At 45.5% G+C, this 23,065-nt stretch overlaps 1 long non-coding RNA gene across 1 annotated transcript; it reads left to right on the forward strand.

The window, feature by feature from the left end:
* Nucleotides 1–439: 439 nt before the first annotated feature.
* Nucleotides 440–20,776, forward strand: LOC128347140 (uncharacterized). Its single transcript, XR_008317406.1, has 3 exons — nucleotides 440–474; nucleotides 20,578–20,601; nucleotides 20,688–20,776. It is a non-coding gene; the product is annotated as an uncharacterized LOC128347140 (long non-coding RNA).
* Nucleotides 20,777–23,065: the final 2,289 nt, after the last annotated feature.

The following is a 23,065-nucleotide window of genomic DNA, read 5'->3' on the forward strand; positions in this document are numbered from 1 at the left end:
CCCAAAAACTGTGATAGGAAATGATTAAGCTGAATAAATGCCAACTGGCACTCTGAGATAAATCACACTTGGTTCCAAACAGCATAATGGATTTTAAAACAGCATCAGAAAAAATGGGCTGATTCAAAGCAATAATAGTATGGGCTGTGCTGGCCTAAGGATTGCCTGGCTTTGGTGCCCACCACCCTCCTTGCCTCCCATCGTCCAAGGGCAGGTGCCTCCCATTATCCAAGCATGAGAGTGGATAGGTGGGTAGGCAGCCCCCATCTTCCTTCTGAGAAGACGGAAGGTCTGTCCCCATCACTGCCCACCCACCTACTTGCTGCCCTTGCTGCTCTGCTGCCTTGCCCACTGATCCTGCCACCTGCTTCTGGACAGCCAGATTGCCATGGTGCATTATAATGACATCATCACTAAGCGACCCGGCAATGTGATTATAATGCTCTGCAGCAGGCCGGCAAGGTGGCAAAGAGAGTAAGTAGGCAACCAGGCAGGTAACAGGGATGAGGAGCACCTGCTCGGTCGCCCATCCACTCGCTTGTATGATGGGAGGTACACATGCCCATGGGGGCAGGGGGCACCTGTATGGGTGGGGTGAAGGGGGCAGTGGGTGCAACATACACCATACCAACTGCCACTCCAGGCAGCCACCTAGGTTCACCTAGGGGGCGGGCTGGCCGGCCTTGCTTTTGGTTTGCTGGGTGGCATGTGACCCTGACTGTCGGTACCCCTCCCCACTTGGTGCCCCAGGTGACCCCCTAGTTTGCCTAGTGGACAGGCCATGAGCTTAATACCTGTCAAGATTTCAAAGGAGATAGAGAACTTTCAAGTTGTACCCAAAAAGAAACCGAAACCTGAGACTCATTGTTCCTCCCAGAAACTGAAGTTGAGCTATATGCCCAATAATAAGCTTGAAAATGTGGCAAGTTAAACCCGTCTTCTCCAATATATAATTGCAATTTATGAAGTGAAAATGGATGCCCTTGCCATAGGAAATCCTTAACTAATTTATAATGTCACCTAAGATAAGATGATGGTATAAGAACTGGAAGACCTCTTAAAATATATCTAAGCCTCAGAGTAAAATTCATGTTTATCACATTGATTTCCCCCAAAATACTTATAGGGATCCTGGTCAAAACAAAAAAAGACTAATTTTTATTTTAAAGCAGTCATGCAGGGTGGGGCTCCAATTCTGAACATAAGAATAATGCTGGGAGAGGGGATGTTTAATGCTTTCCCCAGTACTGTCCTTCAGAAGCTGCTGTAACAGTGGGAAAAATCTAGGTATTATATTGGTATTATTTACACTGTATGCCATCAATCAGTCTGATTCTGTAATAATATGAAATGTTAAGGAAAGTTGTTGTTTTTTTGCTGGGGGCTAATAGCAGATTTGGAGTATATGTGTGATTTAGATTTGCAAAACAGCTTGGGAAGAAAGCATGGAAGGAAAATGGCTTCTTAGTCAAAATTGGAGCCCTGAATGCATGTTCTAAAGTTTTTTTTTTTATTTAAAAAATCATGCATCTCCTGTGTCACGTGGGAATCCCCCACATCCTAAGTGACTTCATTTTATTTATTGTCGTTTTCATTTGCATCTGTAAATGACCATGAACTTTCCCTTTTAAGATGTGTTCAGTTTAAAAACAAAGAAGAAACACAATATCATTTTTTCTCCATTGAAAACCAGCCAACATATCCTGACCTTTTCTTTGTATGTTCCTAATGATCAAGGCTAGAGTAGTTTCTGACTAATGCATTTTAATCAGAAATGTAGTAGAATAATATTTTAAATTGTGAGGCAATGCCCCAAACTTTAACAGCCATACACATATTGTATAATGATATGAGGAATCTGCACAACGTGTGATACTTTTAAATACAACATTCTTCCATATAAGAATGTCCTTGAAACCATCTGAAGGACATTTTGTGTGGTAGAGTGCATGTTATTTTTCAAGAAACAAGATAGGAACCAAATTATAAATTCTTTACAATGGTGGCCAAAACCTTCATTATGAATTTAACTGACTGTAAATGTTTAAATGCTTTTGTACTCATGTGTGAGTACTCCCAACTATGTAGCTTGGGAGTGCTCTTGGATCCAAAACTCTCTTTGGTTTCTGAGGATGAGGCAGTGGCCAGGAATGCTTTTTATCATCTTTGGCTGATACATCAGCAATGCCCATTTCTGGAAGTAAATGGCCTTAAAACAGTGTTGCATATGCTGGTAACCCCCAGGCTTGGAGGTTATGTACTCTATGTGGGGCTGCCTTTGTATGCAGTCCTAAAACTACAATTGGTACAGAATGCGGCAACCAGACTGGTCTCTGAGACAACCTGAAGGGACCATATAACACTCATTTTAACCGATTGCACTGGCTGCCAATATGTTTCCACCAATTGCACTGGCTGCCAATAAGTTTCTGAGAGAAATACGAAGTGCTGGTCATAACCTATAAAGCCCTAGCGGCTTGGGTCTAGGGTACTTAAGGAAGAGCCTTCTTTGTCATGTACCCTGTCACTTATTAAGATCATCTGGTGAGGTCCGGTTACGGTTGCCACAGGCTCATTTGATTGTGACTCAGGACCAGGTCGTCACTGTAGTTGCCCCGGGACTTTGAAATATTGATTGATTGATTAAATGCCATCAAGTCGGTGTCGACTTTAGCTCATCAAATAGATTCTCTCTCCAGGATGATCTGTCTTCAACTTGGCCTTTAAGGTCACTCAGTGGTACATTCCTTGCTGTCATAATCGAGTCCATCCACCTTGCTGCTGGTTGTCCTCTCTTTCCTTCAACTTTCCCCAGCATAATGGATTTCTCAAGGGAGCTGGGTTTTCGCATAATATGTCCGGAGTATGATAGTTTGAGCCTGGTCATTTGTGTCTCAAGTGAAAATTCTGGATTGATTTGTGCTATGATCCATTTGTTTGTTCTCTTGGCTGTCCATGGTATCCTCAAAAGTCTTCTCCAGCACCAAAGTTCAAAAATGTCAATGCTTTTTCTATCCTCTATCTAAAGACACATCTGTTCACCCAGGCTTTTAACTGATATTGTTTTAATTGTTTTAATGTTGTTTTTAGAATATTGTTTTTTTGAAAAAAATTAAATTGTGTTTTAAATTTCTTGTTTGTGTTTTTAAATAATGTTTTACCTTTGTTTTTATTTGGTTGTAAACTGCCCAGAGATGTAAGTTTTGGGCAGTATAAAAATATGTTAAATAAAATAAAATAAAATAAAATAAAATAAAATAAAATAAATAAATATCTTACTTTTTCAAAGTCCAGCTTTCACATCCATAGAGTATCACAGGGAAAACCATTGTCTGAATGATTCTAATCTTTGTAGGTATAGACATGTCATGGCATCTAAATATCCTTTCCAAGGCCTTCAGTGCAACCCTACCAAGTGTTGGTCTGCGGCGTATTTCTTGGCTGCTGGATCCTTTACTGTTGATGGCTGATCCTAAAGGTAGAAGCTATCTACCACTTCAGTGTCTTCATTATCAATTCTGAGACTGGTTGCTGTACCTGTTGTCATTAGTTTAGTCTTCTTGACATTTAATCGGAGTCCCATTTTTTTCCACTGTGCTCCTTGACTTTTATTACTAAAGCTTGCAGATCATCCACATTCTCAGCTAACAGACTGGTGTCATCAGCGTAGTGCAGGTTATTGATGTTTCTTCCTCCAGCTTTAAAACCATGCTCATCTTCTTCCAATCCAGCTTCTCTCAGTATATGTTCAGCAGATAAGTTGAATAAGTCAGGAGAAAGTATACAGCCTTGTCTCACTCCTTTGCCAATCTGGAACCAGTCTGTTTCACCATGTTCTGTCTGGACTGTGGCTTCCTGTCCTGTGTATAGGTTTTTCATGAGAACAATGAGATGTTCTGAGACACCCATTTTCCTAATGGTATTCCACAACTTGACATGGTCCACACAATCAAAGGCTTTTCTGTTGTCAATAAAGCATATATTTACTTCTTTTTGGTATTCTTTGGCTTTCTCAATTATCCAGCGTGCATCAGCAATGATGTCTCTTGTTCCTCCGCCTTTTCTGAAACCAGCTTGAACATCCGGCATTTCCCTTTCCATGTAGGGCTCTAATCTGCATTGGATGATCCTGAGCATTATTTTGCTAGCATGTGAAATTAAGGATATTGTGTGATGGTTTGTGCAATCTGTTAAGTTTCCTTTCTTTGGTATGGGTATGTAGACTGACCTCTTCCAATCTGTTGGCCACTGTGTTGTTCTCCAGATTTGCTGGCATAGTTTGGTTTGAGCCTTGACTGATGCTTCTTCTGTTGCCTACCATATTTCTGTAGCTATTCCATCAATTCCTGTAGCCTTCTAACTTGATAATGACTGGAGTGCTGATCTAACTCCGTCTTCCCGTACTAGAGGTTCTTGCAAGTAGGGAATATCTTCTAGAGTATCTTGGATGCTGATGTCCATGCTGTACAGATTTTCAATATACTCCTTCCATCTCTGTTTGATCTTCTCAGAATCAGTTATTATCTGTCCTTTGGTATCCCTTAACATATCAATTTGAGGTTGGAACCTCCTTCTGAGTTCAGAGATCTTTTGGAAAACTTTCCTTGTTTTTCCATGTCCATTTCCATCCTCAAGGGCTTTACAGATGTCATTGTAGTACTGTTCCTTGTCTTTGGAATATGCTCCCTGCCAAAATAAGAGCATCTCCATCTCTGACTGCTTTTAGGAAGACCCTCAAGACACACCTGTTTTTCCGGCTTTTAACTGAAATTAATTTTAAACTGTTTAATTGCTCTTATCCTATGAAATTGTTTTAACTTTTTTATTCTGTTAAATTGTTTTAATTATTTTTACTCTGTTTTATATTATGTGTTTTAAATTGTGTACACAACCTAGAGATACACATATAAGGCGATACATAAATATCACACACACAGACACGACCCTTTAGAAGCATTTCTTTTTAAGATTCAAAGACATGTTCCCATAGAGGTAAAGTATTTTAGGTGTAAGGAAACTGGCAGGCATCCTGAGGTATTGTTGACTATTTCCCTGGACATGCCTCTTGGGTGCAGAGAAAGGGGAACAGAGCCTCTTGAGGAAGGGCCGATTCACATATTCAGGGTTGTGGGATGGTGTCAAAGAGTTCCAAAATCCCTCTGAACACCTTAGTGGGTGTTGCAAAGAAGTGCTTAGATTGGGAGATGCTCTGATTGTAGGTGTGGAGCCAGGGTAACCTACCCCTACAAAAGCTGACTGCAGGAGTGGGACAGGTCTTTGCCCTGCAGGACAAAAGTGACTGGTACTGGCACTGGGTAGATTAGCTAGTATAGTTAATCACTGCAGATCCTTGCAGCTGTTTAGTCTGGCTAATAAAATCTATTTGGCCTTTTAATTTACCTTTTCTTCATTGCTGTGTCTGGGAGCAATGGGAGTTCTTGCAAAATATGTAATCCACTTCCACCACTGACTATAAGTCTGCTGCTCTAACCTGCCCTTTTTTGGCCAAGGTGATAGAGCGTGTGGTGGCAGCTGCAGAGGGTCTTGGATGATACGGATTATCTGGACCTTTTTCAGTCTGGCTTCCGCCCTGGATATGGGACTGAGACTGCCTTGGTTGCTCTAGTGGATGACCTACGCCGGGAACTAGAAAAGCGAGAGTGTGTCCCTGTTGGTTCTGCTGGACCTCTCGGAGGCTTTCGATACCATCGACCATGGTATCTTTCTGGGCCACCTCTCAAGTATGGGAATCGGAGGTATGGCGTTGGAGTGGCTCTGGTCCTTCCTTGGGGGAAGGGCCCAGAAGGTGGTGCTGGGGGTCTACTGCTCGGCTGCATGGCCGTTGGCCTGTGGGGTCCCGCAGGGTTCGGTTTTGTCCCCCATGCTGTTTAACATCTACATGAAACCGCTGAGAGAGGTCATCCGGGGACATGGACTGAGTTGTCAGCAATATGCAGATGACACTCAGCTCTTTCTCTCCTTGTCACCTGATCCTAGGGAGGTGGTGGATGTCCTGAATTGGGGGCTAGAGGCTGTGATAGGTTGGATGTTGGCTAATAAACTGAGACTGAATACGGACAAGAAGGAGGTAATGTTGGTCAGTAGGAGAGCCAATCAGGATGAGGAGATTTTACCAGTTCTGGATGGGGTTGCACTCCCCTTGAAAGAGCAAGTACACAGCTTGGGGGTACTACTGGATCCAGCTCTGCTTTTGGAAGCTCAGGTGGAGGCGGTGGCCAGGGATGCCTTTGCATGGCTTCAGCTAGTGCGCCAGCTGCGTCCCTTTCTCGAGAAGGCAGATCTGGCCACAGTTACCCATGCCTTAGTCACGTTACGGCTGGATTACTGTAACATCTGCCCTTGAGGCTGCCCTTGAAGAATATTTGGAAACTACAGCTAGTGCAAAACGCGGCAGCGAGGGTCTTATCTGGAGCTGTACAGTGGGAGCACATCACACCCATTCTGAAAGATGTGCACCGGCTGCCAGTTCATATCTGGGTCCAATTCAAGGTACTGGTTTTGACCTTTAAAGTCCTTAATGGTTTGGGCCTGGGATACTTAAGGGACCGTCTGCTCTCAAGGGTTGCTGCCTGCTTGACGAGGCCATCTGAGGGGGCTCTGCTCTGGGTGCCGACAATGAGGGCACCTCACCTTGCTCCTCTGTAATGCCAGGTCGGTCCAGAACAAATCAGAAACTATCCATGATTTGATTCTGGATGAAGGTGCTGACCTGGTATGTATTACAGAGACCTGGTTTGGGGAGGCTGGGGGCCCAGTGTGGTCCCAGCTTCTCCCTCCAGGGTACTCTGTTGAGGAGTGGGTGAGGGACCGGGGGCGGGGAGGTGGAGTGGCTGTGGTCTACAAGAATAATATCTCCCTTACCAGGATCCCTGTTAGAGTGTCAGACCATATTGAATGTGTGTACTTAAGTTTGGGGACCAGGGATAGACTGGGATTTCTGTTGGTGTACCAATCGCCCCGCTGCTCAACAGAGTCCCTAACTGAGTTGACGGACTTGGTCTCGGACTAGGTGTTGGAATTGCCCAAGCTTGTGGTGCTGGGGGACTTCAATGTTCATTTCGGGACCAATTTGTCTGAGATGGCTCAGGAGTTCATAGTGGCCATGACGATTATGGGCCTATCTCAGGTGGTCTCGGGACCAACGCACATTGCAGGCCACATGCTTGATTTGGTCTTTCACTCTGATCAGGGTGGTGTTCCGTGGGTGGGGACTCCTGTGATTTCCCCATTGTCATGGACGGACCACCATCTGGTTAAGGTTGGACTCACAGTCACACCCCATCTTCGCAGGGGCAAGGGACCTATTAGGATGGTCCGCCCAAGAAGGTTATTAGATCCCATAGGATTTCAAGAAGCCTTGGAGAGATTCAGTGTTGGCTCTGCCGGCGATCCTGTTGATGTCCTGGTAAGAATTGGAACAGCAAACTCACCGGGGTGGTAGACATGATCGCTCCTAAGCGTCCTCTCCGACCTGCTTCAAAACTGGCCCCTTGCTATACAGAAGAACTATGGGGGCTGAAGCGGCAAGGCAGACGACTGGAGCGCAGGTGGAGAAAGACTCAGCTTGAATCCAACAGATTGCAACATAGAGCTCATTTGAAGACCTATGCTCAGGTGATACGTGCAGCAAAGAAGCGATTCTTTTCTGCCCGTATTGTATCCGCAAGTTCATGTCCGGCGGAGTTGTTCAGGGTTGTGAGAGGGCTAGTATGTGCCCCTCCTCACTTGAATCAGAATTTGGAACCATCGATTACCCGCTGTGATGTGTTTAATGAATTATTTGTGGAAAAAATCTCTCGTATGCGGGCCGACTTGGATTTTGTCTCCACACTTACTTCAGTATCTGATGTGGAGGTATCCAGCAACTCCTCTTATGTGGTTAGGTTGGATCAGTTCCATTGTGTGACTCCTGAGGATGTGGACAAGCTGATTGGAACGCTGCGGCCCACCACCTGTCCTCTTGACCCTTGCCCGACATGGCTTATACTATCTGGCGGGGGGTTGTTGTAGAAGGCCTGGTAGAGATTATAAATGCATCTCTGAGGAAAGGTAGGATGCCTCCTAGTCTTAAGGAGGCAATTATTAGACCGCTTCTAAAGAAGCCTACCTTGGATCCCTCAGAGCTGAGTAACTACAGGCCTGACTCCAACCTTCCATGGCTGGGCAAGGTAATTGAAAAGGTGGTGGCCTCCCAGCGCCAGACAGTCTTGGAGGAAACAGATTATCTAGACCCATTTAAAACTGGCTTCAGGGCTGGCTATGGGGTGGCTCGGAGACTGCCTTGGTCAGCCTGATGGATGATCTCCAACTGGGAATTGACAGAGGAAGTGTGACTCTGTTGGTCCTTTTGGACCTCTCGGTGGCTTTCGATACTATCGACCATAGTATCCTTCTGGAGTGTCTGAGGGAGTTGGGGATGGGAGGCACTGCTTTGCAGTGGTTCCGCTCCTACCTCTCGGGCAGGTTCGAGATGGTGTCCCTTGGAGAATGTTGTTCTTCAAAATCTGAACTTTTGTATGGTGTCCCTCAAGGCTCCGTATTGTCTCTGATGTTGTTTAACATCTACATGAAACCACTGGGAGAGACCATCAGGAGATTTGGTGTAGGGTGCTATCAGTATGCTGATTACACCCAAATCTATTTCTCCATGTCAGCATCATTGGGAGAGGGCATAACCTCCCTAAATGCCTGCCTGGAGGCGGTGATGGGCTGGATGAGGGATAACAAACTGAGACTGAATTCAGATAAGACGGTACTCATTGTGCAGGGTTGGAGCTCGAGAGACGATTTTGATCTGTCTGTTCTGGATGGGGTCACTCTTCCCCAGAAGGAACAGGTATGCAGTCTAGGGGTGCTTCTGGATCCAAGTCTCCCCTTGGTGTCCCAGGTTGAGGTAGTGGCCAGAAGTGCCTTCTATCAGCCAGCTGCGTCCGTTTCTTGAGTTAGACGACCTCAAAACAGTGGTACATCTGCAGGTAACCTCCAGACTGGATTACTGCAATGCGCTCTATGTGGGGCTGCCCTTGTACGTAGTCCGGAAACTACAGTTGGTCCAGAATGCAGCAGCCAGGCTGGTCTCTGGGTCATCTAGGAGAGACGACATTACTCCCGTATTGAAGGAGTTACACTGGCTGCCGATATGTTTCCGGGCAAAATACAAGGTGTTGGTCATAACCTATAAAGCCCTAAACAGTTTGGGCCCTGGGTATTTAAGAGAACATCTTCTTTGTTATGAACCCCACCGCCCATTGAGATCATCAGGAGAGGTCTGTCTGCATTTGCCACCAGCTCGTCTGTTGGCTACTCAGGGACGGGCCTTCTCCATTGCTGCCCCGAGGCTTTGGAATGTACTCCCTAGTGAAATAAGAGCCTCCCCATCTCTGACAACTTTTAAAAAGTCTTTAAAGACACATTTGTTCACCCAGGCTTTTAACTGATATTGTTTTGATTGTTTTAATGTTGTTTTTCGAATATTGTTTTAAAATTTAAAATTGTGTTTTAAATTTCTTGCTTTTAAATTTTTTTCTTTTTGTTTTTAATTAATGTTTTACTTTTTAATCTTTGTAAACCACCCAGAGACATAGGTTTTTGGCGGTATAAAAATATGTTAAATAAATAAAATAAAATAAAATAAAAACTACAGCTAGGATCAGTGTCAAGGAAAGAGGGCAGGGTCTTGGCTCCCGTCTAGATGACTGGGGGTTGTAATTCTACCCCCAGTAGTTACCAAGTCAAAGTACTTGGTAATTCTACCCCCAGCAGAGTTCCAAGTCAAAGTACACACTCCACTTGCAGAGTGGAGATACTTACAACTATCTAGAGAAACACAGGGGGATCGTTGTAGAACTAAATACCAGGCATTTGATGGTGAAGTGCACTTGAGATTGGAAAGGTTTAATCATAATCTAAGAGCTAGGAAGGAGGGAGTGTGACATACCAGGAAATACCTGAAGAAATATCAGGTCATAGAGCAGAGTCAGGTAGGACAGTAGGGAGCCCCGCCGCACTCCTTACTCACTATCTCTACTCTCAGTGCCTCTGCAGTATGCTCTGAATTGTGTAGCAGGAACCAGGACCAGGACATGGGCCTAATCATAGGCAACTGAAGGGGATGGCTTCATCTCCAGCGCATCCGGTTGGACAAGTATCCCCTCGTAGGCTTGTGCCCGAAATGTTTCAGAGGCCATTATGAAGGCCTCCGAAACGTATTGGCGCTGGGGGCAGTTTCGGCGCCGAAACGCCGACGGGGGTAGCACTTTAAGGGCGGGGGAAGGTGTACTCACCCCTCCCGCCGCATTTCCCCCACCGGCACGCTGTCATTTTGAAGCCCCTCGGTGCGGCAGTGTTCCTCCCTGCCGCCCCGTTTTCCCCATCGGCCGGAAGAGGCCTGAAGTCGCGAGCGCACGTGCGCCCGTCGTGCGTGCGCACGCGCCCTTCTGCCATGGGCGCGTGCATGCACGATGGGCGCATGCGCGCTCGCGACTTCCGGCCTCTTCCAGCCGATGGGGAAAATGGGGCGGCAGGGAGGAACGCTGCCGCCCTGAGAGGCTTCAAAATGACAGTGCGCCGGTGGGGGAAATGCGGCAGGAGGGGTGACTACACCCTCCCCCGCCCTTAAAGTGCTACTCCCCGTCGGCACCGAAGATCTTCGTGCACATCCCTATGCCCTCGGTTTCTGGTGCCAGGGGCCCACGTGTCCCTGAGTTTGGGATCCTGGTGTACCAGGGCAGCTTAAACCATACAGCTCAGGTGACGTGAATGCTATTTTGCGCCTCCTGGGCAGCTATTTCCCACCCTTGGCGTGAAACTCTCTGGGCAGTTCATGTAGAACTGGGGACAGACTTAGGGGGGTTGCCTTACACCCAGGTTTGATCCCAAAGATATATTGTGTTCTTCCTTTAAATTGCCTCTCATGTGGCACGAGGGGAGACTCACATCCATACATTAGTGCATTTCCATAAACCAGAGATTAGTTGGTATTAGCCCAGTGTTTAATTGGGGAACACATTTAGGATAAGGATTTGGAAAGGGTTTTCTAGATATTGGAAGCATGTTGCCCTGGGTTGGTACTATGAGCCACATCCATTTTGCAAGGGGACCCAACAGAAACTGCATGGCGTGACAGAAGGCAGCGATGAAGGGAAGGAAGCAGGTTAGCAATCTGCAGACGTCAGACGCTTTTAGATTAGGTCATCTCTGCCTCGCATTGCCTTACTGGGGTGTAGGGAGGTGCAAGAACGGTGGATATTGTTATCAGTACCACCAATACGTAGCATGGTTCTTGATTACGCAGGCAACATCTGCCCGCTGTGCACATGAAGGGATACCATGTCTGTCACAGATTGGGAGGCTGTGAGACTGGAGGCCTATCCACCTGGCCTGGCCCCTGAGGCAGGGCAGGGGTTGCTTGCACCCTGTTTTGATGGGCTGCCTGCACCTGCTTCCGCTGTCGTGGATAGGAAAGATTTCTTATATAGCAGGGTGTTTCTGGGGTCAGTTTACTCCCATTGCAGTGACAGTTAGCCAGATCTCAGGAGCAATCAATTAAGAAGGCTTGGGAACCACAGGGGTTGGGCCTTACCCAGTTTTAGGGTATCCTGCAGCATTAGGGAACACCGGCAGATTCATCACCTCTCCTTCCTAGTGGGTGGATCAGGTGGCGGATCAGGTAATGACCTGATACACTGTCAGCGGTGACGTGATACCCCACCAGCTGTATGCTACAGTATCTTGCAGGAGGAGTGCTTTTGAGCCCTTGCCAGGAGCGGCAGAAGTGGAGTGCCGGGGGTGTCAAGGGAGGCTGTGCACCGTCGTCCGTCCACTGCCAGAGGAGTATGCCGCCACACGAGGGATACCACAAACCCGAGTCTCTCACCTGGGAGGCAAGGACCCCAGTTGCCTAATGCGCAAGGCCATGGGAGGCTAGGATCTTGGTTGCAGATCAGCATAGGTACCCAGTTGGGCCTGGCTAAAGCGGCAGAGGTGGAGTGGGGTGCCGAAGGATGCTGTGGAGACTTTTCCTCCCACTTCTAGATGAGAACAAAGTGGGGACCACATGTCGTGGTCATTCACTTGGGAGGCGATGACCTGGGTTTGCTACTAGGCATGGCCCTGATTCAGCAGGCGATCAAGGATTTGTGGGGCCTAGCTGCCCAATGGCCGGAGATGAGGTTGGTTTGGTCCAACTTACTTCCACGTATGGGTTGGAGGGGCCCCGATCGGGAGAATTATTTGTTCCTTTGGGACTTGCAGCGAGGTCTTCAGGAAGTCCTAGCTGGGTGGGGGAAGCAGGGCTAGGCAGAGGCTTGCCCCGCTTCTGTGGCAGGAGAGTGCAGGTGTGGGGTAGGTAGATTCAGGGATCTGTGTTTAGCTGGAGGTCCAGTTTGGGTGAGGGGGGTTCATGGAACAGCCCAACAGGGTTTTGGCAGCCCGGAAGGCTGGGAGTGGCCCCACTCAGGGGGTGGTTGCGACTCGCCGGCTCAGGGCCTTGGCAGCTTGGGTTCGGTGTGAAGTGGGTCGCCCCCCACTTCAGTGGGGGAAGCCTTGTGGTGAGATGAGATCAGGACATGGAGCCTGACTGAATCAGGACCCACTCCTTCGCCCTTGTGTGGGATGCTCTTCACTAGGAAGGGCCACCACACAGAGGAGTACCTGCACTTGGGTTAGTTGGAGACCTTGCTGCAAGTTTGTTATCACTGTACTATAATAAAGTGGCCCTTATTTGCTCTAACTAAGTGTGCCCTGTCTTCATTGGGGCCTTGGGGTGCAATGGTCTGCACAATGTCCTTGTGCAAGCAGACTGTCCTTTTGCAAGCACACTGTTAGGATGTCTGCCAATGTTGGTAGTCCCAATCCAAGGGGCACTGATCTAACTGCTATTTAACATTAAAAAACAAAACTACCAAGCGGTTGTGGTTTAGTAAATGTTTACTAAACATTACTTTAAATTTAGTGCTTGCAAGCACATGTTTGATTTTAAGTTTGGTTCTCAGATCACTGGTCAGTCTAGCTCTGTACTGACAGGCAGGCAGCAGATCTCCAGGGTTCAGACACGGAACTTTCCCGGTCCTACCTGGAGATGCTAGAGACTGAATCTGGGGATTTCTCACGGAAAGCAAGGTGCTTTACCACTGAACCAGCGCTCCCATTCTTTTGGTTTGTGGCCAGAAGAGTCTGGCAGGTGTCCACAAAACACAGGGCCTTCTCCGGGAGGCTCACTTTGTCCCATCACTGCTGGTTTTCTGTTGCCTAGTCAAAGCATGGTTATTCTGGAAGCTTGTGGTGGAGGGAAACATCTGTTTCTTTCTTTTTGATCATCATGCCTCTGCTATATTGGTTGGTTGAGTGCTTGCTTTTCTACTGCTTGCGGGTTTGGTTTTATTGCTGCTGTTTTGTTATTCTTTGATTATGGTTTTTTTTTTTAATTGCATGCTTTGTTAGCCTCTGTGAGTTTCTTTGGAGGGGAAAGCAGGATTGACATTTAAAAAAATAAATAAACGCAACAGTGTGAATTTTCCTGTCTTCATTCGCTTACTGATGTCAACATTTTAAAGTATGTGCTTGGCGTTTTGCTAAGCTAATGTCAAGTGACTGTTACCTCTGACAGCTAATGAAGCTTAGCATGTCCATCTAATCAGCATTCTGATAAAGAGCTTGTCTATATAATTAGGATAATTACCCAGACATGGGTATAGGGATGATTTACACTATCTAAACTGTATGCCTGGGGTTGTGCTTCATCCAGCACTTTGCAGACATGAATTGATGTTGATTAGCTGAAACTAAGCCTTTATTCTTCTCTTGCTGATTAAGGTTCAGAATGACATATATGAGAGCAACATATACATCTGTGGAAAAAATAGCCAGATGCTGGCATTCAGATGTTATGTTTTTGTCCTAGAATAGTTCATTTATTCACCACCATACAGTACTTATATAATATGTATGAAGGCAGCTGAACTGTATTTAGAGGCATGTCTAGTTATGTAGTCCTAAATATGTTAGTCCATTGCATCAGTGGGATTTAATATCATCTTTAGCTTATTAATATGAACAAAGGATGATGTTCTCTCTCTCTCTCTCTCTCTCCCCACACCATCTATCTATCTTCAGCACTTTGAACATTTTAAATAATGCATCTAAAATGACTCTTTGTCATTTGTTTAAATTCCCAGTGCAGAGTTTTCAGGGAACCTAGTAAAACACAATGCATAGTTATTAAGGTTGTTCACATGACCATTTTCGCTGGGGCTGGGGAGGGTGGGGGGGGGAGGACAGGACACTACCTACCTTCCCCCATACACAATCCTCGCTGTTCCCAGGTTCCTCCGCACCATAAGCCCACATGACCGGAACATGAGTGATCCTGGATTGGCAAGGGGGTGGAGGAAAAGCAGGTTGCATCTTCCCGTATCCCACAATGCATCATGTGAGGCGTGTGGTGCATTGGGGGATTCCCACTTCCAGGTCACTCTTTCTGTCCGGATCTATGGAAGCTTGGGCTGCTGGCAGTCCAAGCTTCTACATGAACAGGTGATGAGGTAGGAGGGCACACATGCACTCTCCTATCTCAGTTTTAGCTTGGGTAAAAAACCTGAGCTACCCAGCTGAGTGTGGGGATCGGGACTGATACCGGTGATTCTCATGACCAGCCCTACCTGGGCTACAGCTCCCCTACCTGTCTAGGGCTGGTCACCTCATTATGTTTTCATGGATTTTCAGCCATTGGAATCATTCCCTAAAGTGATTCTCTGAGGGGCAGTTGTTGTTGCAGAGTGTGTTCTGTCTCTGTGGATTACACAGCAAACACCAGTGAAAGGTTTTTAAGATAACTTTACTTGAGAGACAAAGACACTAAGAGGTCAGTATAGAACTTGCTGACCCATACACAAAGGAACAGGAACAAACATGGACAGGAAGGAGAATAGAAACTCCTAGCTAGCCTAACCAATATAGAGGAAACTGTGGTGCCCCCTTGGCTTTGTAGAAGATTGAATGCAAACTATTAAGCAAGCTAAGCTGCAGCTGTTGCTTATCTATCTATCTATCTATCTATCTATCTATCTATCTATCTATCTATCTATCTATCTATCTATCTATCTATCTAGTACATTTATATACCAGCCCATACAAAAAAGTCTCTGGGTGGTTCACAATATAAAACCATTAAAACATTAACATAATTAAAACAGATTTATCAGAGTCATTTCCCCCATCCAGTGGCAGCTGGTAATGTGGGGAGTGGGAAAATAGACAACATGATATTATTACAACATGGATACATCTGATTAACCATCATGTAGAGAGGGAACAGACCCATGTCCAGTGTTACCTCCAATTATGTAAAAAAATCCAAAGCATCTATAGATACTCAGCCTTACTCAGCTCTCTGATTCTTTGCAGCCAACTGAATTACAACATGCACTTATTTCCATAGTGGAAAATGTCATTTGTAGCCTAATCCTGTGGAGAGCTAGGTTGTACTTAAACGTAATTGACTTAGGCATCTAACTTTGTGCATAGGATCTGGGTGTTAGCACACCACTTGTTGGGATTTGTGATTATTTAGCAAAGTGCCTAGGAAGCTACCACTCCAGTTACAGAGTGCAGAATTTAGTTGTTGTAGCTATTTAAGGAACACACATGGAGATCTCTGTAGAGTCTTAACTAAATTTATTTGTTGGTGAAGTACATTTGAGATAGGAGAGACCTATCTTATCTATCAGCTGCATAATGAATATGTAGGAGGAGAGAGATAAATGTCCATCTTCTCTCTAGGAGGAAAGGAGGAGGACTGACTCAATACAGGAAATACCTGAGGAGTCAAAGCAGGGGTCATAGAGTAGAGAGGAAAGCAGGGACAGGTAAGGAGACCCTCACTAGTTACCTCTACTCCCAGTGCCCCTAGTGGTGATTAGGATAGTTGGTGCAAAAGGTCAATGCACGGGAACTCCATCTCCAACACCAAAATTGCCTTAATTTGGACAGAGAATGAGCATGGATATCTGCACCAACAGAAGAGGAATTTGTGGAAGGTGGTACAGTATTGTTTAGAAATAAGACACATAGCTGAAAGTTGTTGCCCATGCAAGAAGTAAAGTTGCTACAGAATTGTCTTCCAGCTGTCCCTGTAGTTCATTTGCTACCCTGCCAGTTCTTTTTGTTGAGCTTGCTCAGTGATGGGCAAATTCTGAATCTGTGTATATTTAAATAGATCAATGTATTCAATGCCAGCAAAGAAGCACTCCAATAAGAAGCAGTATTAAGACTTTGAAGGGGACAGTTAAATCATATACAAAGGAAACTTTTTATAGTAGCTTATATACTCTGCTCTGTTCTTGGGGTTTCATTGTTTCTAAACCATGAGCTTGCTTGGCCTAGATAAGCAGTGAAGTCTGCAACCTTCTGCTAATAATAACTGGATCGACATCTTTCTCTCTTTCTCAGTTGCTGGCAGCTTACCTTAGGGGTATGTGCCTCTGGAGAAAAGGCATCTATCCAGTGAGTGTGCCATGTTCTGTCTGAGTGACAGCTGAAATCAAACAGAGAGGAAATAGTTGAAGGTCCTTGAATTCTAAGACCTTCATGTACTGACACAGAAGCAGGCAACTTCAGTTCAAGTCATGGTCTGTACCACATGAATTAAGTTTTGAAGTCATAACACAATGTGGGTTGTTTTGAAGCAAGTCTACTAAATTGGGGTCTTTTTGTCCTGATGTGATTGTCAGAAAAACCCTGTGGTCTCCGTTACCAATTACATAGTAACTTCATTGTACATTAATTAGGATCTAATGCAGTCTCAGAACTAGATGGGGGGAGAAAACAAGGACAGTTAAAAAAAATCTATCCAGAAATGTGTAATTCAGCCAGCTGCTCCTCTCACATCAATGGCGACACTGCCAGTATGCAACAATCATAGGGTAGCATGTGGACAACACCCCTATGTGGGCCTGGCATGGAAAAAGCCAATGTGCAGTGCTTCCCCCTCCGCTTCCCCCATGTTTCCAGCCCCTCGCTGCTGCTCTGTCCGTTGGGCTGGGCACCATGCAGGAGCCACTGGAGGAGGGCTCTCACTCCCAGACAGAGGATGATGTCCCTGGCAACCTGTGCCTGGCCCCATGCTGAGGGGCCGGTGCTACTGTGGCCACCTTCCCGAAAGACTCACCGAATGGTGAGTTCAAGAGGAGAAGGCTTGGTGTGGGGAGGTTGCCCTGCACCTTGCATCTGCCATCAGGCACAGGGAAAGTAGCTTGGGGCTCTGGGGCACTAGGAGCCCCTCTGGTTAAACTTTGTCCCTCGGCCACCTGGAACCTCGCCATGCCCCTTCAGTCTCCATTTTTTTGAATGCACAACACAAAGGGAAGACTGATCTACTTTGAGAGAGAGGAGACAAAACACACAGGCTCCCTAGGGCAAAGGTTCTAGTCCCTAAGCAAGCAAGATGCATCTGCAGCAAAGGGTCTTTTGCTAGGGAGGAACTGAGACAAGAAGCAGCGGGAGCCCTGATTGCATTCAGGCAAGAGGAAATGCTGGAAGCTCACTGTACAGAGTACTTGGCTGGGAACTGGGCAAGCTGGGTTCAAGCCCAGCTAGGGAATAGTAGGATTAAGGCCATCTCATCTTCTACATACATAGCTGGAAACAATGATGTCAGAAGCAAAAGAGTGGGAGCAGACAAGTCTCAAACTCATACCATCCAGTCTGCAGACTAGAGTAGCTCTCTAACCACTCCACCACAGGGAACATCATGGGGTATTTGTCATTCTCCAGGCACCTTCCCCAATAAGCTAGCATATATATCAGAAACACAGAGGCAGCAACCCCAATATTGGATGTGGGTCAGCTGCCAGAGTGGCCACCTGTGTCTTGTTCTGAAATAGAAGCTTTGGTAAGACAGTTAAAACTTGGTAAAGCCCCGGGATATAACCATATATCAGTGGAGGTAATCAGAAATAATCTGGCATGGTGGACCCCGGTCCTGGCTTTATTATTTTCATATATTGATAAGACACAGCTCATGTCCCGAAGGATTGGGGTGTGGCAGTAATTATTCCGGTTTACAAGAAAGATGATAGGAAGCTCCCTGAGAACTATATACCTATTAGTCTGATCAGTGTGATAAGTAAGCTGTACGCCAGACACTTGTATGAGAGACTGCTGGACTGGTTCGAAATGGACATCTTGGCTGAGGAGCAGTTTGGCTTCTGTACGGGTCTTTCTGTCATGGACACAACCTTAATTTTGCAGCATATAGTAGGGAAATACTCCTCCAGTTCTGGCTCTGCTTTGTTTGCAGGATTTGTTGATTTCATGGCTGCCTTTGATTTGATCCCTAGGGAGAAACTCTGGAACAAGCTCTTAATTTGTCAGTGGATTGTCAGCTATTATGCTTGATAATAAAACTTCATGAAAACCCCTGTAAAAGAGTGTGCTGTAGTACACAGGGGCACCTCATCAAGGAAATTCTAACATTTAGGGGAGTAAGACAAGGATGCCTTTTGGCTCCACTATTGTTTAACTTTTACATTAATTCCCTTGCTTCCCACTTAAACGACTTGGATCATCACCCTCCCAAATTAGTGGATAAGCATCTTGCTATTCTCTTGTATGCAGATGATGCTGTTATTCTTTCGCAAACACCAATAGGTTTAAGAAGAGCATTGTGCTCTTTGGCCTCCTATTGTAAGGAGCATTCACCTGAAATTAATTATAGTAAAACCAAGATTCTAGTGTTTGCGAAAAGACCAAAAATTTACAATTGGATACTAAATGGGTACAAGTTGGAACAAGTAAAACAATTTAAGTACCTTGGTGTAATATTTCAGGCCTCTGGCTGCAGATCTGTGCACAGAGAATATGTTAGTCATAATGCTAAGAAGAGCACACAGGCAATTCAATCTTATTACTACTCCAGAGGTGCCCATTTTATCCCTGCAGCTATTACACTCTTTGAGGCCAGAGTCCGTGCAAAGCTCTTGTGTGGAGTGCAGCTGGACATATATCCTAATTTTTCTAAATCAGAAGTGGTTCAATTTAATTTCCTGAAGAATATATTTCAGGTCCCCAGCTGCGTTCCTAGGGCGGTTCTATGGCTGGAAGCAGGGTTGCTCAAAATAGAGGCTAGGGCTTGGATTATTATTTTTGAATTCTGGCTTAAGCTGATTTTCCATCCCATTGGTTTAGTTCCATTGGTGCTAAAGGGCATATATCACTCAAAGTGGGAAAAAGGGGTGGAGAAAAGGCTATATTATTACGGTTTTTCTCACACCTCACTGCTAACCCTGGGTTATGAAAATACCAGACTCAAAATAAGGGAAAGAATTTATGATATGGAGCAGCAAAATGATCAGGGCCCCATTCTGGTTTGTTTGTTTGTTTGTTTATTTATTTGACATATTTTTATACCGCCCAAAACTTACATCTCTGGGTGATTTACAACAGGGTTGTAAATTGCCCAGAGATTTGGTATCTTTTTGGGCAATCAAATTCTGAGCTTTACCCCGCCAACTGTTTAAACCAGCTAACAGTCCCAAAGTATTGCAGAGCCCTGACAGTGGCCCGATGCAATGCCTTTTGCACAGCTGTGTTGGAAGGGAGATCTCAAAGAATTCCATATGGAGACTGTATTTGCCCCTGTGGCTCTGGTGAGACTGAAACGGCAGCTCATGTACTCTTGCACTGTCACTATTACCGTGATATCCGGCATAAGCTTATCTCTTCAGATATTAGCTCATAGCCAGGCTGTACTGATTCCTTTTGCCTCAATTTCCTCTTGGCAGATCAGAATGACTCTAGATCCTATAATGTGGCTAAGTTCTGCCTTATAGCTAGCAAAATTCATTTAGCGCTCATTAAGAACTAAATAGTCTATGAGATTTGACACTGCTCTATATTAATTACATAATTTTGCTGTCTTGCTACCTTTATACTCAATGTCATTTTGTTGTTAGTGTTGACTAACCTTTATATATAGTTTTTTGTCCATAGGTTTAACTTCTAGCTTATTATAGTAAGTTGTTTCATAGAGACTCTTAATTATTTTGTAAGAGTAGATTGTTTGAACCGTTTTTGTCTCTTTTGCTGTTGTTCTGGTCAAAGACCGTAATGCTATGCAGAGGCAGCATACAGAGCTCTAGCTCTGTGGAACAGCTCAGTTCTTGGTATACAACAAATCCAAACCCAGGGTGTTCTTTCTTGCTAGAAAGTGCTGGGAGAATCCTCACAGACAGGGACATTTGAGAGACTGCAGATTCTCAGCCAGTCAGAGGCAGCACTGCAGGGGCCAGTGACCTGGCTGATAGGACAGGGGTTGCCCTTTGCCTCAGCCTTTCTACCTAGCCATATGTACCCCATTTGCCTGTAAGTCCAGAAGCCCTTATTATCACCCCCTCCATTTCCCCAGTTGTCCGCCTCATTCATGATGGCAGCAGTGAGTTGCCTGCTTGCTAATCCAAAGGAGCATTATTCTTTTGGTGCTCATGGGGCCAGAGAGTGGAGAAGATGCAGGCCTTGAGCCCATGTAGCGGAGTGGTCATCCCATTTCCCCTTCCCTTTCAGAGTCCCATCTGCTGACCAGCTGTGGTAAGAAACAACAAGGTTGGAGGGAAGGGATCTCTATGGACCCCCAGGTAACGAACTGTGATAAAGTGAAAGTTCTTCTATGACAGCATCAGAAATGAAGCAGTATCTGAAAGAAAGAGTGGAGTTGCCGACCACCTCACCCTACCGGGACTCCTGTGCCTTTGCAGTTTGCACGACAGACCACAGAGTAGCAGCAGGTATTGGTTGGGTTTGGCTTCACTTGTTAGGCAGTTGTCTATCATGGAGTTTACTACAGCAAAGCTGCAGCAATCACACTGGCCAGCACCCACTGCTGCTGGTCATGCTGTGGGCTTCTCCGCTGGTCTGCACAGATGTGGAGCCACCACAGTAGACCACCAGATGTGCGGTATGTGGAATCCTCTGCGCCTGATGGAGGGCAGCTTGTGGAGACGAGTATAGAGTAATGAGCAATGGTCAGCAGTTGGGACACACGGTCTCTGGATCTAGATGTCCAGTCATCATTTACACACATGATGCCACCTAAGTGCTCATGCAGTGTCCTTGTTCCAGACCTGTGGCTACCCCACCTCTTGCTGGGGCAGAGACCGCAGAGACGGAGGCAATACATGCCCCACCTCTGTGATGAGTTGCAGTGACTGTTATGTTTCATGTGGTCAGGCTGCAATTGTGAAAAACAATTGGGCATATGAGTGCTTGGCCAGTAGTTAGCAAAGGTTATCTGGCTGCTGAATGAAAGGGAGATACAACTTATTTTTTGAAGGACAAGAGATTGCAGGGGCATATGCAAGATTTCAGTACCAAGACACTTCACAAATAATTAGTTAAAGCTGCAATGAATGTATTTAAAATGGTTGCCTTGTTCAGCACAATGTGTTCTGTTTGGTATTGCTTGGTGTGACTTAGATGACTGCGTAGGCGATCCCAAGGGCAGGAACTCCCAGTCCTATTGCTGATTTGCTACAGTTTGGCCTTGAGTACATCACTTAACATTCCCTTGCATCACTCTGCACTGTATTTCACTGATGTTTCAGGCAGATTTCCTGCTAACTTAGTTAACAGGCAATGACCTTAATTATAAGAGAACATACAAACAAAAATGCTACAGGAGTCAAATGTAGTCTTTTGCACCTTCTTCTTCTTCTTTTGCATGTAGAGGAAAAAGGATTAGATATAGGAATCTAAAGCAGAAGCTGTCAAAGGAATTTGTATACTCAATAAAAGGGGGAAAACCTCTTTGATTTACAGGGATAGTTATGGGTGTGGCAGCTCCAACTGAATTGCAAAAAGTAAGGCAATTCAATAGCTCATGGTGTCCATGCCATGGGGAGATGAGATCTAATGTCTTGTCTGAGATACTGTACTGTCTACAAAAATCATAATTGGGGATAGGTGTTACTGCAATGTTTAAGGAGAATTTGGTAGCATGTGCCTCTGAGCATATGGTGAGTTCTGTTATCTCAGCAGGCAACAACTACAATCAGTACAATTAATAAAAGAGCTGATGACACTCACCATATGCTCAGAATGTCTCAGCTTTTACTGTTGCTGCAGGCCGACAAAGGTAGTGGATTGGAGCATGAAAGACCTAGCCAAATTGTGTTTCCATGGTTATGGGGGGGGGGGCTGCATTCATACATAACAACACAGAACCATTCCCCACCCCCACCCTCTCCTGTCTACATTTGGACTAAACAGAGGTTCTCTGCAGTCAGAGAGGCTGCAGAGAGGAGAGGGAACTGCTCAGCAGGCTTCCTTCCTGCTTGAAGGACAACCCACACCGCCAATCATAGCCAGAAAGAGGGAGGAGCTTCCTCCCTCAACTCCAGTTAGAGCAAATGCAACCTCCAGTTCTGCATTTGCTCGTAATGCTCCAGAACTCCAACCTCAGCTTTGAGCAGTGAAACCTACTACAAACTGAGGGTTCAAATTGGAGTTTAGGGAGCATAACTTCCAATCACTTTCCAAATGGGACCAGAGTTTCATGCATTCATACGTAACAGTTTGGCAACCTCTGGCCTCTGCAACTCCGGTTCTACGTTATGTGTGAATGTGGCCAGAGACAGGAATTAAAATATGTGCCTCTGTCTCCATTAACTGCAATCAGCTAAGCTGCGAAGCTTCCCCTCCCACATTCTCTCTCCTCTCACAAACCTTCTATAGAATATTCTTGGCTGACTGTAACTGAGCACATAGAACCTAATGAGAGCCATTTTCTTAATCTGTATAAATTCAGAACAAATACATTTTGATAAACCCATGAAAGGCCCTCTTTTAGAAGACAGACTTTCAAAAGAGACCTTTCCCCAAAGAAATAGTGAGGACTTAACTATTAGTTAGCAAATCTCCAATTGTAAATATAGGGGAAGAAAAAACCCAACTGCAGTGTTGTGGTTTCATATGTGCTTTTCAACCTCTGATCCTCACAACCTAGCAATTTCCCCACTGATTCATTTAAAAAAACTGACACACCTGTTCATCAGGC

The sequence above is a fragment of the Hemicordylus capensis genome, chromosome 2 (genome assembly GCF_027244095.1).
Source record: "Hemicordylus capensis ecotype Gifberg chromosome 2, rHemCap1.1.pri, whole genome shotgun sequence".
Lineage (NCBI taxonomy): Eukaryota > Metazoa > Chordata > Lepidosauria > Squamata > Cordylidae > Hemicordylus > Hemicordylus capensis.